Below are 15985 nucleotides of genomic sequence, written 5' to 3'. Positions count from 1 at the left end.
GATTTCTAGCACACCTTTTTGAGTGTTTTCTGACCATGGTAGTTTACAAATTACTTTACAAATTACAGAATGGGGGTTGTGAAGGTTTTATTAATCTTTGAATTGAAAATTTCATTAAATACTGGAGGCTGGATCAAATGCTAGCTGCTCAGTTGGCAAGTCTCTGGAGAAGCGGTAAATAAGTAATTTGTTTAGGGTCACTCTTTTGGTAAACAATCTCTGAGACTTTTGTTTTTCCTAATTCTCGTTGCTTTTTATTTTGAAATCTGCTTTATTACCTTCATTAGGAGACTAGGTTGGCTAAGGGATAACCACCTGCAGGGAGTCACCTTGGGATCTTGGCGGATTATTGCAGTCCTGTGAGTTATTTCTGAACTGGTTCATTCTTTGGTCTCTAACCATACTTGCTACAGGTATAGGTCTTGATAATGTTTTTTGTGCTTTTCATATCCCAGCCACGTCACAAAGAAGATTGCCTATCCTTCCAGTTTGTAAATCCAGGAGCAAAGGGATAAAGAAAAATGGGTGAAAAAAAGGCACATCTGATCATCAAGGATGGTCTGGGGACTTTGCAAGTGAAAATAGCAAGAAACTGCTTGATATTTACATGTGTGTTTTTTTTCTTGAATCTATGGAGAAGTGGTAAAAATATACAATATTTTACACTTTGTTGTGGGACAGAGGCAAAGAGGAAAACTGAAGCCCAAATTAAGCATAGGTTTTCTTTGCAAGGAGAGAATACAATGAGAATACAAAGGTTTGTTGTGGTTTTGGTGGCATTCTGTGAAATTGAAATCCATTTATTTCTGCTTCTTGGGATAAATATTGGGCATATTACATCCTGGCAGGAGCAGAAAATGTTCAGGAAGTCAGCATTATTTTTCAGATCGAGATTAAATATCGAACCAAGCTAAAGGTCTGTGGGAGGAGGTGGTACTTCATCTGAATTCATCCTCCATTTATCACAGAATCCCATTTTGGCCTCAGTGCAGTGTGAGCAGTTATGGTGCACCAGGTGGGGGCCAAAGGTGTACAGTCCATTCTTTGGATGTGGCGGGGAAGAAGGGTTGAGGAGCTAAGGGAGAAATTCTGAATTGTGTAGACTGCCTGGGAGGTGGATGACAAACTGAAACTCGTTAGCAGTGAGGTAGACTTGGGAGGAAATTCTACGAGGAGGATAAACCACTTCTCACCACTTCTGAGAGCCATTCTTCAAGGGAATATAAGTTTGTGTGTGTGTGTGTGTGTGTGTGTGTGTGTGTGTGTGTAATTTTGAGCTAGTGGGAAAGGCCTGGGATCAGTCATTTAGTTCTTGGAGGATGGTTGGAGAACCACATTGAATATGATTAAAAATATTGGTGTGTTTAAAGAAAAAAGGTACAGATAGAGCAGGTAAATTTTAAGAACCTTAAAAAGTACTTTCTTTTAAAATTATTTATAGTTAACTTGTATTGAACACTTGTTAAGTCTTAGACTATGGGGTAAATACTTGACATGCAGTATTTTAAAAAAAAATTTATTTATTTTTATGTGGTGCTGAAAATCGAATCCACTGCCTCATACATCCAAGCAAGCACTATACCACTGAGACACAACCCCAGGATGCAGTATTTTATTTTATTTTTTTTTAATTTATTTTTTAGCTTTCAGGTGGATACAATCTCTTTATTTTTTTATATGGTGCTGAGGATCGAACCCAGTGCCTCAGATGTGCTAGGCAAGTGCTCTACTACTTGAGCCACAACCCCAGCCCAGTATTTTATTCTTTCCAGTTATAATTGAAATATAACAGGTTCTATTGTTTTAAGAAAATTTAAGTTATACTGAGGTTTAGTAAACACTAGGATTTAGAGTCCTGTTCATTCTTCATTGCAGTGTTTGACCTCGTTAACTTTTGTGCAGTTCATTTTGGAAAGGCAGATTGCTTAACTTTGATCCTACTTGATCCTGGTCCTGAAGTGCTGCCTTTTCCCAGGGCACGGGAAGGCTAAACCCTCTGCTGTAGTCTCTGGCAGTGGCTGCTTTTTAAAAAAATCCTAGTTGCCCATTAGTCACTGTGATATTATCTTGTGAAAGTAGCTTTTTCAGGCAGAAGGTTCTGACAGGCATGTTTGATGCATCCTTTTTCCTGCACAGGACTACTGCGGGGATCAGAGTCTGTGTTCTCAAAGAGTTTTGTTATCCGTTTTGATGGAAAGAGTATTCTAATAGAAAAAGGATTCTATGGTAATTAAACTGCAGGTTTGTTTATTCTGTTTTCAGCATTGGTAGGAGATTTTACTCGAACTGCTTTCTTTCCTGATTGACTTTGCCCTTTGGGATAGAATGCCTGGGCTGAAATAAATGTGTAGGTTTCTCTGCTGCAGTGTTCAATCTGTCATCTTTCCTAAATGCCACACTAAGAAGCAGCCATTTAATTGGTCAGACCCCGGGGGTGATATTTTGGCACAACTCCATTGGTTAGAATTACTTTTCCCTGAACTTCATAGCAGATGCTGAGCTCCCTCTGCAGATATTTGTCATGGACTAGTTGAAACCAGGGAGTTTCCAAGAACATTTATAACTTGTGATTATTATGTATGTTTTTCAGTTGTTTACAGCAGTTCCCATTTCAGGAAAAGAGCTCACTTACTGCTAGTAGAAAGTGTAGTCTCTTTCCTTTTCCTTTATTTATAATGTTATTTTAACACTTCATGCTCCAAGGCCTCTGGTATCGTATTTCTTATATCCTTTGGTTGCTTCTCCCTCTGTCTTGGTGAGTCAGGAATGGCAGATAGGCTAAGCTCCACCCTGACCTGGTGTATTTAGTAGGATTGGTTTCTGTGATTTCTAGCATTTCTTTTCTCTGATGTTTTCATATTCATTTGTATTCTTTGTGATTCCCATCACAGTGTCAGGACAATATGATTGGGAAGGCATTGAAACCATCTGTGCCTTTTGATGCAAGAAAGGGATGGAAGGAGTGATGGCCAGTTCTTCTTCTAGGCTTTTCCTTTCTGGTTTTCTACTGTTGTAATAACTGACAACTTTAACATTTTCTGTTACATTTTAGGCCAAACTTGCCATTCTTTTATTGTTATCCAGTAATCTTAGCAGACATTTTCAAAATTATTGTCAGTATGCCTGAAGTGGGCATGTTACATACTCTTAGGTCTTTACTTAAAGGTGTTGCTATGGTTATATGTATTTAAAACCTTTAGTTTGTTGATCATTTTAGAATCATATTGTGGAGTTTTCAAGCATGAATTTCTGCCCCTCCACCCCCACTCTTCACTCTATTGCTGTTACCTTTATTTAGTTCAGTGAATACATGGTGATTACACTTAGTTGTCATTAAGGCTGAGAATAAATACTCATTCTTGTTTCCTATTTCACCTTCCACAGTGTAACTCTAGGAGAAAAATATATATAGATCATTAGCCATGGTTAGATGTAGTGCTGCTAGAATGCTCATCCCCCAGACTGTAATCACCGTGAGAGATGTAGCACTTGCTAGTTGTTGGTCCTCCTGGATTTGCGGTAGTGTTGGCAGAGCATAGTGCTGAGCTGATACTCCAGGGAGTGAATTAGAGTTACAGGGAGATGTGTGGGATGCTATGAGAGCACATATGGGTCAGAGAAGGTCTCCTTGAGCTAGTGCTCCAGGATGAGTATACTTGAAGGGGATTCCTAAGGCCAAAATAAGCTTGGCATCTGAGGTACTGAAAGAATGGGGTATAGCTCAATGTAAGGCAGGGAAACTAAGGCCCTGAGTGCTGAAGATTTACTTTCATTGTAATTTAGTAGTTACTCTCAGTACAGTTGAGACAATTTTTAAAAGACCCCTTCTTGGCTGGGGATGTGATTAGTTCAGTGGTACCCAGCCAATCGGCCTCAAGAGCAGGAGGATTGTGGGAGGTGGAGAGAAGCTTGTGTGGGAGAGAGAGGCTTGTGGAAAGCCGGTGGTGGCAGTTGAGGCTCTGAGGGTTTTTCCTGAGAGGCTATTTTGTTTGGCGTGTGTGGTTCTAAAAATAAAGTTAGTTTCTTTTGACAAGTGGCTCCTGATTGTGCCCAGCCAGACTGCGGCAAACCAGCTCTGCCACGCGACCAGTGCTGGCTTCGTGAAAGAAGGTTTGGTTCATAAGTAATTGTTAGGGAGTTTAAAATTAAAGAGACAAGACTCTCATTAATACCAGCTTTAATACCAGCTCCAAGACGGCTTCTCCTAGCTCCTGCCCCTCCAGCCACCTAATGCGGTGGTGAGGTTTACAGAAGAGACTAGCGAGAGAGGGAGAACACGCCAGGGAGTGGGCTTTTATTGGGGAACAAAAAATTCCAGGGAAAATCCCATCCAATGAAGGTTAAGGGGGGCAGCATCCCAAGGTCAAGATTTGGTCTTCAGGGCAGTGGCCAGGCACGCCTCTGCACTGACAAGCCCTCAGACCTGGGACAGGGTGGGGAAGGCTCAGACACAGCTGTGTCTAAGTGCCTCTCACCCAGCCAGGGAGGTAACTCAAATCACGTGCGAGGATGGCCTCCCACAACCAGCCTCTGAAGAACTTCATCTGGTAAGCAGCTGGATCTCATACCTATATGTGTTATTTAATCAGGGATTATTTTTCTGCTAAGCCAACTTGTTGCTTGAGAATTACATGGTGAAATGATTTGTGACAACGGTAGCATATTCAGGGGAGCACAAAAGAGTGATTTTTCTCCTTTATAAAGTGAAGAAAACCTGAGTGTGTCATTTTCTTGTTACAGTAATAAAAGGATCTGTGAGGCAGTGTCCCGGAAAACCTTCATGAAGAGGGACTTTGAAGACATTCAACACATCACTGTGGATGAAGCTCAGAATTTCCACACTGAAAATGGGGACTTATATGGGAAGGCAAAAGCCGTCACTCAGAGGGAAAAGGAAGTCCAGAAATTCTCTGGAACTTTCTGAACCATTTTCAGACCAGCCGCTTGGATGTTAGCGGTCTCCCTCCTCTTTCATCCCAGTAGCTAAGAGCTCACCAGAGTGATCCCCAATGCAGATGAAGTCGCCCAATACCTACCAGAAGTGATGAAGGTCATTAGAAGAAAACCACCATGCAACATCCCCCATGGGTCCTTGGAGGTGCTTATGAAAGCCGAACAACTTCGGGGTTCTAAGGAACTATGCCAATTGAGAGAGAGATTAGAAATGTGAGCCACTGCATCTGCATTTTTTCCTGAATTCTTGAAATTTGTCTTTGCTCTATTGATTCAGGACATGGAAGATTCCCGAGATAATTCAGTCACTGAATTATCTCAAGCATTTTGGCAGAACAAAGAGCACTGGTATGGATATGTAAGGTACTTCAGTTGCCCTTTTTCAGAGAAATTTTAGACCAAGAGAAAGCACACATACACACCTCTTTTTTTTTTTCTGGATTTCAACAGGAGATTGTATTATGGAACAGAATCAGATTCTACAGGTGTGTATAAGCTCCTAAGGAACAGGAATAGGAAAGAAAGTCTTTTAAAATCTACAAGTCTTCTGGGGATGTCACTTCGTGGTAGGTTCTTACCAAGCATGCCTCTGGTCCTGGGTTAGACTCACGTGGACACATCCCAACATCAATAGCCTTGAAATGACGAATTCTCATCTCAGTTCTACTTACTAATGTATAACATAGCTACTGAAGTATTAATTCGATCTTTTTTTTTTTTTTTACCATTTTTATTAAGAATTTTTCATTTGTTATTTTTAGTTGTATAGGACAGTAGAGTGTATTTTGACACATTATACATAAGTAGGGAGGGAAGAATAAAAGTATTGACTCATCCTTAAACTGTGATTGTCCTCCTTCTCTTTCATAGCATAGTGAGCTGAATGTTTGTATGTCCTCACTCTCACATTCGCATGTGACAGCCCTAGTGCCCAGTGTGCAGATGGGGCCATCATGGAATTAAATCAGGTTAAATGAGGCCATGTGGGCAAGACCCTGATCTATAGGATAGTGTCCTTAGAAGAAGAGATGCCAGAGAACTTGCTTCTTCTTCCTGTGTGCACAGACAAGAGGTCCTCTGAGCACACAGAGGGCAGAAACCTGCAGGCCAATAGAGGAAGCACAGGGTGAAACCCACCTTGATCTTGGACTTCCCAGCCACCAGAACTATGGGGAATGACTTTCTGAAGTTGAAGCCACTCCGTCAGTGGTATTTCCTTATTGCAGACCAAGAACATCATTACAGTCATATAGTTAGCCTTCCATCTAAAAATACTGGCACTAAATCTTAGCACAGGATGGGATTGTAGCTCAGGGGCAGAGTGCATGCTTAGCAATTGTGAGACCCAATGTAAAGCTCCAGCACCAGAAAAAGACAACAAAAACCACAATAACAACAAAAATCATTGACAATGTTAATGCAATTATTTATTTGCTTTATTCTGGTCCAAACATTCTGAAAGGTTGTTCTAAGCACTAGCCAGAAAATATCTGCATAACTGATGGGAATTTGGAATATTACGTGACTAATATTTCACTTACTGTGAATGTATTCCCATGTTATAACCTTTGAGCTTCTCTGCCTGTTGTTCTCCCATCTGTGTTTACTCAAGGATTGTAGGAGCTCTCCTTGAAATCCTAGGCTCCTCTAGTTTCAGCAAAATAGGGAGGAAAATATTTCTTATTTCTTTCTGAGTGCATTAAATAAGATACAACTGAGGCCCATCTCATAGGTCCTGCCTCAGCCCCGGGGTCATCCATTTCTCCGTGGAGCTCTGCATCCTTCAGTGGAGAATGGTAGCAGAAACCAGGATCTGGACACTGGCTGTGCTGGTTGCTACTTGTTAGCTTACTTTGTTGCTGCTGACTTTGAAGCTTTTGTCATCTGCCCCTGAATGTGGCTGTACTGTCCATCCTGGCACATACTGACCACAGGTGGCAGATGAATACTTCAAGTGTGGTTGGTCCAAATTGGGATATGGTGTGAGCATGAATCTGCACTGGATTCAATAATTTGGTATGGAGAATGAAAATATCCCCTTCATCATGTTTTTATAATTATTATATTTTATAACCATTTCATTATATTTTATAATCATTATATTTTCAAATCATTATATATACTCTTTAAAAAATGTGGTTACTGGAAAATTTTAAATGATGTAAGTATCTTGCATTATACTTCTGTAGAGCAGCCATGGTGTTCTCATTATTAAAATGAGTGTGGTTAGATGTGGTAGCACTCGCCCATAATCCTAGTGGTCGGGGAGGGTGAGGCAGGAGGATTGTGAGTTCAATGCCAGCTCAGCAATTTAGCAAGGCCCTAAATAAAATATTTTTAAAAAGTGCTGGGGATGTGGGCAGTGGAGAAGTGCCCTGGGTTCAATCCTTGGTATAAACAACAACATTCATAATAATAATAGTAATTGTTCAATGCTTCACTAGAGCAGAGGTTCTCAACAAGGTAGAGGGGGAGGGTATTTTGCCTTTTAAGGTACATAATGTCTATAGAGTTGTTTTTAGTTGTCACAACTACAGGGAGTGTTAATGGTACCTGATGGGTTAAAGCCAGGTATGCTGCTAAGCATCCAATAAAGTATATACAGCACTCCACAACAAAGAAGTTTCCAGCCAAATGTGAACAGTGTTGAAGTTATCAAACCCTGATGACCGAGTGTGTCCTCACCCCTTAAGTAAGTGTTCCAGGTTGGAAGGGTAGATCAGCTTGATCTGACTGATCTGATCACAGGGATGGTGGAGGTCTTCTTATGAACTTGGAGTCCTGATGGACTGACTTCCTCTTCTGTACTGCTAGTGGGCTGGTAGGTTGAATGAAGAGACCTGGGGTAACCTGTGCCTCCAATAGGGATCCTAAACTTTCTAAGATGGTGAAGTAACACCGTTGCAAAGGCTGTTTCTTCCTTGTGAAGTGTAGAGAATACCAAGGTGAAGTATAGGAACAGTGTCCTTTGAACAACAGCGTATCTTTAGAGGGTCTTAGTTTGTCTTCAATTCTATGGATGTGTATTGCCACATGTTACTAAGTGCTTATATAAATCTAGTAGTGGGGGTTTCCAAGATTCCCATGGGAAAAAAAATAAAAATTAAAACACAACCTCTTATTCTTTAAACATCCTAACTCTTTAAGAAACCTTCCAGGCATGAAGAAAATCAGAATATATAAGCTGAGTGGTTATGAAAAAGACACAAGTTTCCAAAACTTGCACAGATTTGTGAAATGCATTGTTTGGTCTGAAAAATCTCTTCAGAACTCTGAATCTCATGATGCTTTCTGGTTAAAAACATTACAAAAGAGAAAATCTTTACTCAAAAGTAAATGCAAAATCAGAGTAGAAAAACATATAAACATGACAATCTAACTAAATGTAAATAATATTTCATCTCTCAAATATAAGCCATTTCTCTCTTTAAAAGTGTTTTGGGTTTGAGAAATGGGAACATGTTTTTGGGAGTGTGGTCCTGGTGCTGATAAAGAGGTAAGAGATTCAGCCTGGTGGTGGTTCAGGCCTATAATCCCAGCCACCCAGGAGGCTGAGGCAGGAGGATTGCAATCAGAGCCAGACTCAGCAACTTAACAAGGCCCTAAGCAACTTAGCGACACCCTGACCCTTTATCAAAATAAAAAACAGAAAAGGAGAGGGTAGCCCAGAAGGGAAAAGGGAGAGGAAACAGGAAGGATCATGAACTGAAATCAATTTCCATGTATATATGAGTCTCTGGGACAAAACCAACTACTGTGTATAACCATAAATTTCTTTTTTTTTAATTTTTTTTTATTGGTTGTTCAAAACATTATAAAGCTCTTGACATATCATATTTCATACATTAGATTCAAGTTGGTTATGAACTCCCAATTTTACCCCAAATACAGATTGCAGAATCACATCGGTTACACATCCACATTTTTACATAATGCCCTATTAGTAACTGTTGTATTCTGCTACCTTTCCTATCCTCTACCATCCCCCCTCCCTCCCCTCCCATCTTCTCTCTCTACCCCATCCACTGTAATTCATATCTCTCCTTGTTTATTTTCCCATTCCCCTCACAACCTCTTATATGTAATTTTGTATAACAATGAGGGTCTCCCTCCATTACCATGCAATTTCCCTTTTCTCTCCCTTTCCATCCCACCTCATGTATCTGTTTAATGTTAATCTTTTCTTCCTGCTCTTCCTCCCTGCTCTGTTCTTAGTTGCTCTCATTATATCAAAGAAGACATTTGGTATTTGTTTTTTAGGGATTGGCTAGCTTCACTAAGCATAATCTGCTCTAGTGCCATCCATTTCCCTGCAAATTCTATGATTTTGTCATTTTTTTAGTGCTGCGTAATACTCCATGGTGTATAAATGCCACATTTTTTTTTATCCATTCATCTATTGAAGGGCATCTGGGTTGGTTCCACAGTCTAGCAATTGTGAATTGTGCTGCTATGAACATCGATGTAGCAGTATCCCTGTAGTACGCTCTTTTAAGGTCTTCAGGGAAAAGTCCAAGAAGGGCAATAGCTGGGTCAAATGGTGGTTCCATTCCCAGCTTTCCCAGGAGTCTCCATACTGTTTTCCAGATTGGCCGCACCAGTTTGCAGTCCCACCAGCAATGTACAAGAGTACCCTTTTCCCCACATCCTCTCCAGCACTTGTTGTTGTTTGACTTCATAATGGCTGCCAATCTTACTGGAGTGAGATGGTATCTTAGGGTGGTTTTGATTTGCATTTCTCTGACTGCTAGAGATGGTGAGCATTTTTTCATGTACTTGTTGATTGATTGTATGTCCTCCTCTGAGAAGTGTCTGTTCAGGTCTTTGGCCCATTTGTTGATTGGGTTATTTGTTTTCTTATTGTTTAATTTTTTGAGTTCTTTGTATACTCTGGATATTAGGGCTCTATCTGAAGTGTGAGGAGTAAAAATTTGTTCCCATGATGTAGGCTCCCTATTTACCTCTTTTATTGTTTCTCTTGCTGAGAGAAAACTTTTCAGTTTAAGTAAGTCCCATTTGTTGATTTTTGTTATCAACTTTTGTGCTATGGGTGTCCTATTAAGGAATTTGGAGCCCGACCCTACAATATGTAGATCGGAGCCAACTTTTTCTTCTATCAGACGCAGAGTCTCTGATTTGATATCTAGCTCCTTGATCCACTTTGAGTTAACTTTTGTGCATGGCGAGAGGAGGGGATTCAGTTTCATTTTGTTGCATATGGATTTCCAGTTTTCCCAGCACCATTTGTTGAAGATGCTATCCTCCCTCCATTGCATGCTTTTAGCTCCTTTATCAAATATAAGATAGTTGTAGCTTTGTGGATTAGTCTCTGTGTCCTCTATTCTGTACCATTGGTCCACCCTCCTGTTTTGGTACCAGTACCATGCTGTTTTTGTTACTATTGCTCTGTAATATAGTTTTAAGTCTCGTATCGCTATACCGCCTGATTCGCACTTCCTGCTTAGAATTGCTTTTGCTATTCTGGGTCTTTTATTTTTCCATATAAATTTCATGATTGCTTTATCCATTTCTACAAGAAATGCCGTTGGGATTTTGATTGGCATTGCATTAAACCTATAGAGAACTTTTGGCAATATCGCCATTTTGATGATGTTAGTTCTGCCTATCCATGAACAGGGTATATTTTTCCATCTTCTAAGATCTTCTTCTACTTCTCTTTTTAGGGTTTTGTAGTTTTCATTATATAAATCTTTCACCTCTTTTGTTAGGTTGATTCCCAAGTATTTTATTTTTTTTTGAGGATATTGTGAATGGAGTGTTTTTCCTCATTTCCGTTTCAGAAGTTTTGTCGCTGATATACAGAAATGCCTTTGATTTATGCGTGTTGATTTTATATCCTGCCACTTTGCTGAATTCATTTATTAGTTCTAGTAGTTTTTTTGTAGACCCTTTTGGGTCTTCTAGGTATAGAATCATGTCATCTGCAAATAGTGATAATTTAAGTTCTTCCTTTCCTATTTTTATGCCTTTAATTTCTTTCGTCTGTCTAATTGCTCTGGCCAGTGTTTCGAGAACTATATTGAATAGAAGTGGTGATAGAGGGCATCCCTGTCTTGTTCCAGATTTTAGGGGGAATGCCTTCAATTTTTCTCCATTGAGAATGATGCTAGCCTGAGGCTTAGCATAGATAGCTTTTACAATGTCGAGGTAAGTTCCTGTTATCCCTAGTTTTTCTAATGTTTTGAACATAAAGGGATGCTGTACTTTGTCGAATGCTTTTTCTGCGTACCTTACCACCCCCCCCCCCCCCAGCCATCCTCGCCAGCACTTATTGTTGTTTGACTTCATAATGGCTGCCTTTCTGACTGGAGTGAGATGGTATCTTAGGGTGGTTTTGATTTGCATTTCTCTGATTGCTAGAGATGGTGAGCATTTTTTCATGTATTTGTTAATTGATGGTGTGTCCTCTTCTGAGAAGTTTCTGTCCAAGTCCTTGGGCCATTTGTTGATTGGGTTATCTGCTTTTTTGTTGTTTAACTTTTTGAGTTCTTTGTACACTCTAGAGATTAGAGCTCTATCTGATGTTTGAGGGGTAAAAATTGGTTCCCAGGATGTAGGCTCCCTATTCACCTCGCATATTATTTCTCTTGCTGAGAAAAAACTTTTTCAGTTTGAATTCGTCCCATTTGTTGATTCTTGGTTTTAACTCTTGTGCTATAGGAGTCTTATTAAGGAATTTGGGGCCTGCCCCCACGAGATGAAGATGAGGACCAACTTTATCTTCTATTAGACGCAGAGTCTCTGGTCTGATTCCTCAGTCTGCCGTCTTGAAAGGTACCTAAACACGCTCCCCGAGGGAAGAAGCCCCTCATCCCTGGAGCCACCATCCCACCTGGGGTTTCTGACAGGAAGAAGCCCAGAGCCCCCACCTCTGCCAGCTGTCAGTAGTTTGGACACCTGGGATCTCCAGGTCCAGGGGTAGCTCCATTCCCACCATTGATAGCAGGCCCCCAGCCTGGGCAGCCCAACCCACTCAGCCCTTGGTGCTGACAGACGTAGAAATCCCACCGTGGGGGCCCATGTCAGCACCCACACACATTCTGTCATGTATGACTAAAAAAAATAAGTAAAAATTAAAAAAAAAGGTGGCAGACTGGAGCTGTCTACTGCTGAGGCCCTGTGAGTACTGTTGGGCTTTGGGCCCTGGTGAGAGAGTAGGAAGTTCCTACTGGAGTCAGATGGAGGCCCCAGATGTGGGGGAAGGGGGACTGTGAAGTCATAATGGTGTTCATGAGGGTGGCCCCCAAGGGAGCCCCTGGCTGCAGAGCCAAGCCTGCCAAGGTGCTGGGAGAGGGCCTGGGAGGAAGGGCCAAGGAACAGTTGGCAGGCTGTGGAAGAGGGGGACACAAAGTTTGGAGGTAGGAGGGTGTCTCTGGGAGGAGAGAGCAGCGCCCACCCACTTTGGGCGGGGAGGCAGTGCTGGGGTGGTAAGGCAAGGTCTGGCTGAGGCCCACTGATGCCAGAGGCTTGGCCCCTCCCCAGGTAGAGGGGCGCACACATGGGCTGGGGTTGGGGGGCATGGTATAGCTGTCCCAGATGGCCTGGGACTCACCCATCAGAAGGCAGTGGATGTGCTGCGGAGCTTTCTGTTTCTCCCAGTTCAGGTCCTCAGTGGTGACTGGACAGGCCAGTTCCAGAAGTGGTGGCAGCCTCAGAGGTCCCCCTATTGATGTGATGGCAAAGGAAACTTTCATTCCTGTGGCCTACCCGTATTCCCCATGGATGAGCATTTCTTCCTTGGCAACGGCTGTCCCGCTCTGCCTACAGCCACCTTCTCACACTGGGCCTTCTTTGCCATCCATTTCCCTGCAAATGCCATGATCTTGTTATTTTTTAGTGCTGAGTAATATTTCATTGTGTATAAATGCCACATTTTTTAATCCATTCATCTATTAAAGGGCATCTAGGTTGGTTCCACATTCTAGCTATTGTGAATTGTGCTGCTGTAAACATTGATGTGGCTGTGTCCCTGTAGTATGCTCTTCTTAGGTCTTTTGGGTATAATCCAAGAAGGAGAATAGCTGGGTCAAATGGTGGTTCCATTCCCAGCTTTCCAAGGAATCTCCATACTGCTTTCCAAATTGGCTGCACCAATTTGCAGTCCCACCAGCAATGTATGAGTGTACCTTACCCCCCCCCCCCATCCTCGCCAGCACTTATTGTTGTTTGACTTCATAATGGCTGCCTTTCTGACTGGAGTGAGATGGTATCTTAGGGTGGTTTTGATTTGCATTTCTCTGATTGCTAGAGATGGTGAGCATTTTTTCATGTATTTGTTAATTGATGGTATGTCCTCTTCTGAGAAGTTTCTGTCCAAGTCCTTGGGCCATTTGTTGATTGGGTTATCTGCTTTTTTGTTGTTTAACTTTTTGAGTTCTTTGTACACTCTAGAGATTAGAGCTCTATCTGATGTTTGAGGGGTAAAAATTGGTTCCCAGGATGTAGGCTCCCTATTCACCTCGCATATTATTTCTCTTGCTGAGAAAAAACTTTTTCAGTTTGAATTCGTCCCATTTGTTGATTCTTGGTTTTAACTCTTGTGCTATAGGAGTCTTATTAAGGAATTTGGGGCCTGCCCCCACGAGATGAAGATGAGGACCAACTTTATCTTCTATTAGACGCAGAGTCTCTGGTCTGATTCCTCAGTCTGCCGTCTTGAAAGGTACCTAAACACGCTCCCCGAGGGAAGAAGCCCCTCATCCCTGGAGCCACCATCCCACCTGGGGTTTCTGACAGGAAGAAGCCCAGAGCCCCCACCTCTGCCAGCTGTCAGTAGTTTGGACACCTGGGATCTCCAGGTCCAGGGGTAGCTCCATTCCCACCATTGATAGCAGGCCCCCAGCCTGGGCAGCCCAACCCACTCAGCCCTTGGTGCTGACAGACGTAGAAATCCCACCGTGGGGGCCCGTGCCAGCACCCACACACATTCTGCTGGCAGCCAGGCTGCAAGTCCACTGGATCAACTAGTCCATCAGCCTCTGCAGCTGCTACTCAGAGGCCAGGGACTGTGAACAGTGTTTGTCCCAAGAACAGGCAGCCCCAGTCAGCATGGGACAACCAAGATTCATCCCCCTTAATGCTGCCAGTGTCAGTTGCCTCAATTGCAACTTGGAGGACAGATTTGTCCCCAGTTCTTCCATCTCCCATGGCAGAAATGGGCATCTGCTAAAAAAGTAGAGGGACCCCCCCAAACCAGAGAACACCATGGGGCAAGTTTGGGATAGAACAGCTCCAGGGCCTGCCCCTAGGCAGAGCACCACCATGAGGACCAAGGGAGAGAAGGCAAAATACAAACCAGGGTAAGCAACCACTGATGTTTGTGCAATTCATGCCGTCCCCCAAAGCCTGACCGTGCAGAACCCCTGAAGCTCTCCTGGGAGGAACCATCACCACCTTCAGAAAGGCCACCTTGACTTGTAAGTTTGTCCCCATGCAATCCAGGAACCTGGGAGCCCAAAGTAGCTCCCGGATCTCATATCTGTCTTTGGGGTTCTGTTCATCTCCTCCCCAAGTAAAGGAAAGAGAAACATGAGACAGCATTTACAGGGTAAATGGGGCTTCGACATATTCAGCGCCACTAACTAGACCATCCCTATAGTGGTCACTTTACAGGGGACGAAAACCAACTCTGTTCTTGGAGCCACGAGGGCCACTCCTTTAAGTGCCAAAAGGCGCCCCCTTACAGGAACCCTGAATTCCACCTCGGAGCATCAATACCTCCATGAACCAGGCTGCATATATTTACAGAGGGAATCATATCACCCATTTCCCTGGTGGTAAAGGTGAGGCTCTGGGAAAGGACATGAATTATGAGTTAGTCAAGGTCCTGCCTGGAAGAGCTGGGACTGGAATTCTGGAAATCTGGCTCCAGAGCCTCATGTGCAGAACCCTGCAGGGGAGGCCTGATGCCGGGAGCTTGGAAGGGGGGGACCCATCAAGTTGGGGTGGGGGGCTCAGAGAAGAATGAAGAGATGGGTGTGGCTGGGGAATTCGTCCAGAGGGGGAGACCAATAGGAGAGGGAGGGGATCGAGTGAGGGGACTGCATGAGCAAGGCCAGGCAGCAGGAGTGTGTGGGTCAGGCAGAGGAATGACCTGTGAGCAGCTGGGGGTGCAGGGATGGAGGGGGACAGGATTCAGAAGGAAAAGAAGGTTGGGCCACACCATGGAACGAGCCAGGTCTGGCAGGGAGACACCACCCCTCCCTGCTCCATCCTCCAACTGTCTTTGAGTCTGTGCCTTGAACTTCCCCAAACCCTCCCTTCTCACCACCTCCACTGGCCCTATTCCACCCCTCCCAGCTCTCACCTCCTCCCTGCCTCGCCCATAACAAGACAAAATGCTCAAAGCTGCTGGCCATTTCCATGTAGCTCTTTTCCCTGCACCTTGTCCCCACATCTGTCTTAACTTGAACTCCAGGTCGGCTCTGTAGGGGCAGTGGTGGGTGACACACAGGATCTCCCTGCTTTAGAGCTGGAGAAACTGAGGCCCAGAGAAGTAATTTCTACTTCTATTTCAGATCTTGAGCCATCACCCCCTTGAGGAAGCCCTCCCTGCCCTCTCTACTACCCTGTCAGGCCTGGTTTTTGGTTATTTGTTCTCAGAGGACCAAGGATTTTTGCTGTAGAGAACTGGCCTCAGGTTGTCACTGTCTATTCATTCACATGGATTAGTTTATGTCTTTCTATCTCACTTGGCATGCAGGGGACACTGGAGAAACACTGAGCGACTGAATGACAGTTTGGGTTCTTGTGACAAGTAACAAGAAGAGGTGTTAGTAGAACATGGATGGGGCACCACATGGTCCCCACTTGGGGTATAAAAAGTCTAGGAAGCTTCTATAAGGGGGTGATGACCTGGTTGGAGCTTGAAACCTGAGTTGCTGGTAGCAGCTGGAACATGCAGGATGGTACCTGGCAGGAGGTGAGCCCCTGGCTCCTGTCACCTTCAGGAATCTGGGTTCAAGGTCCAGTGGTCTAGGTAGCTGGGAATGTGGGCCTGTGAAGGCCTCTG

The 15985-nt window shown here is 43.4% G+C and overlaps 1 long non-coding RNA gene across 18 annotated transcripts in view; it reads left to right on the top strand.

Annotated features, from left to right (window-relative positions):
• Positions 1-15985, top strand: part of LOC124091559 (uncharacterized) — a 66507-nt gene that overhangs the window by 33681 nt on the left and 16841 nt on the right. For 12 of the 18 annotated variants that reach the window (XR_009226661.1, XR_009226657.1, XR_009226651.1 and 9 more), the window contains 4 exons: positions 4741-5519; positions 11635-11748; positions 13523-13636; positions 14319-14390. This is a non-coding gene — a long non-coding RNA (uncharacterized LOC124091559). Of the gene's footprint in view, positions 1-4740; positions 5520-11634; positions 11749-13522; positions 13637-14318; positions 14391-14572; positions 14757-15985 lie in introns of all 18 variants that reach the window. The other 6 variants (XR_009226665.1, XR_009226664.1, XR_009226663.1 and 3 more) reach the window with 4 other exon arrangements.

This window comes from Marmota monax, unplaced genomic scaffold (assembly GCF_021218885.2).
Source record: "Marmota monax isolate L192 unplaced genomic scaffold, Marmota_monax_Labrador192_F-V1.1 WCK01_AAM20220418_F8-fsc01103, whole genome shotgun sequence".
NCBI classification, from domain to species: domain Eukaryota; kingdom Metazoa; phylum Chordata; class Mammalia; order Rodentia; family Sciuridae; genus Marmota; species Marmota monax.
The sequence above is the reverse complement of the archived record's forward strand: the minus strand, read 5'-3'. Positions and strand labels throughout refer to the sequence as shown.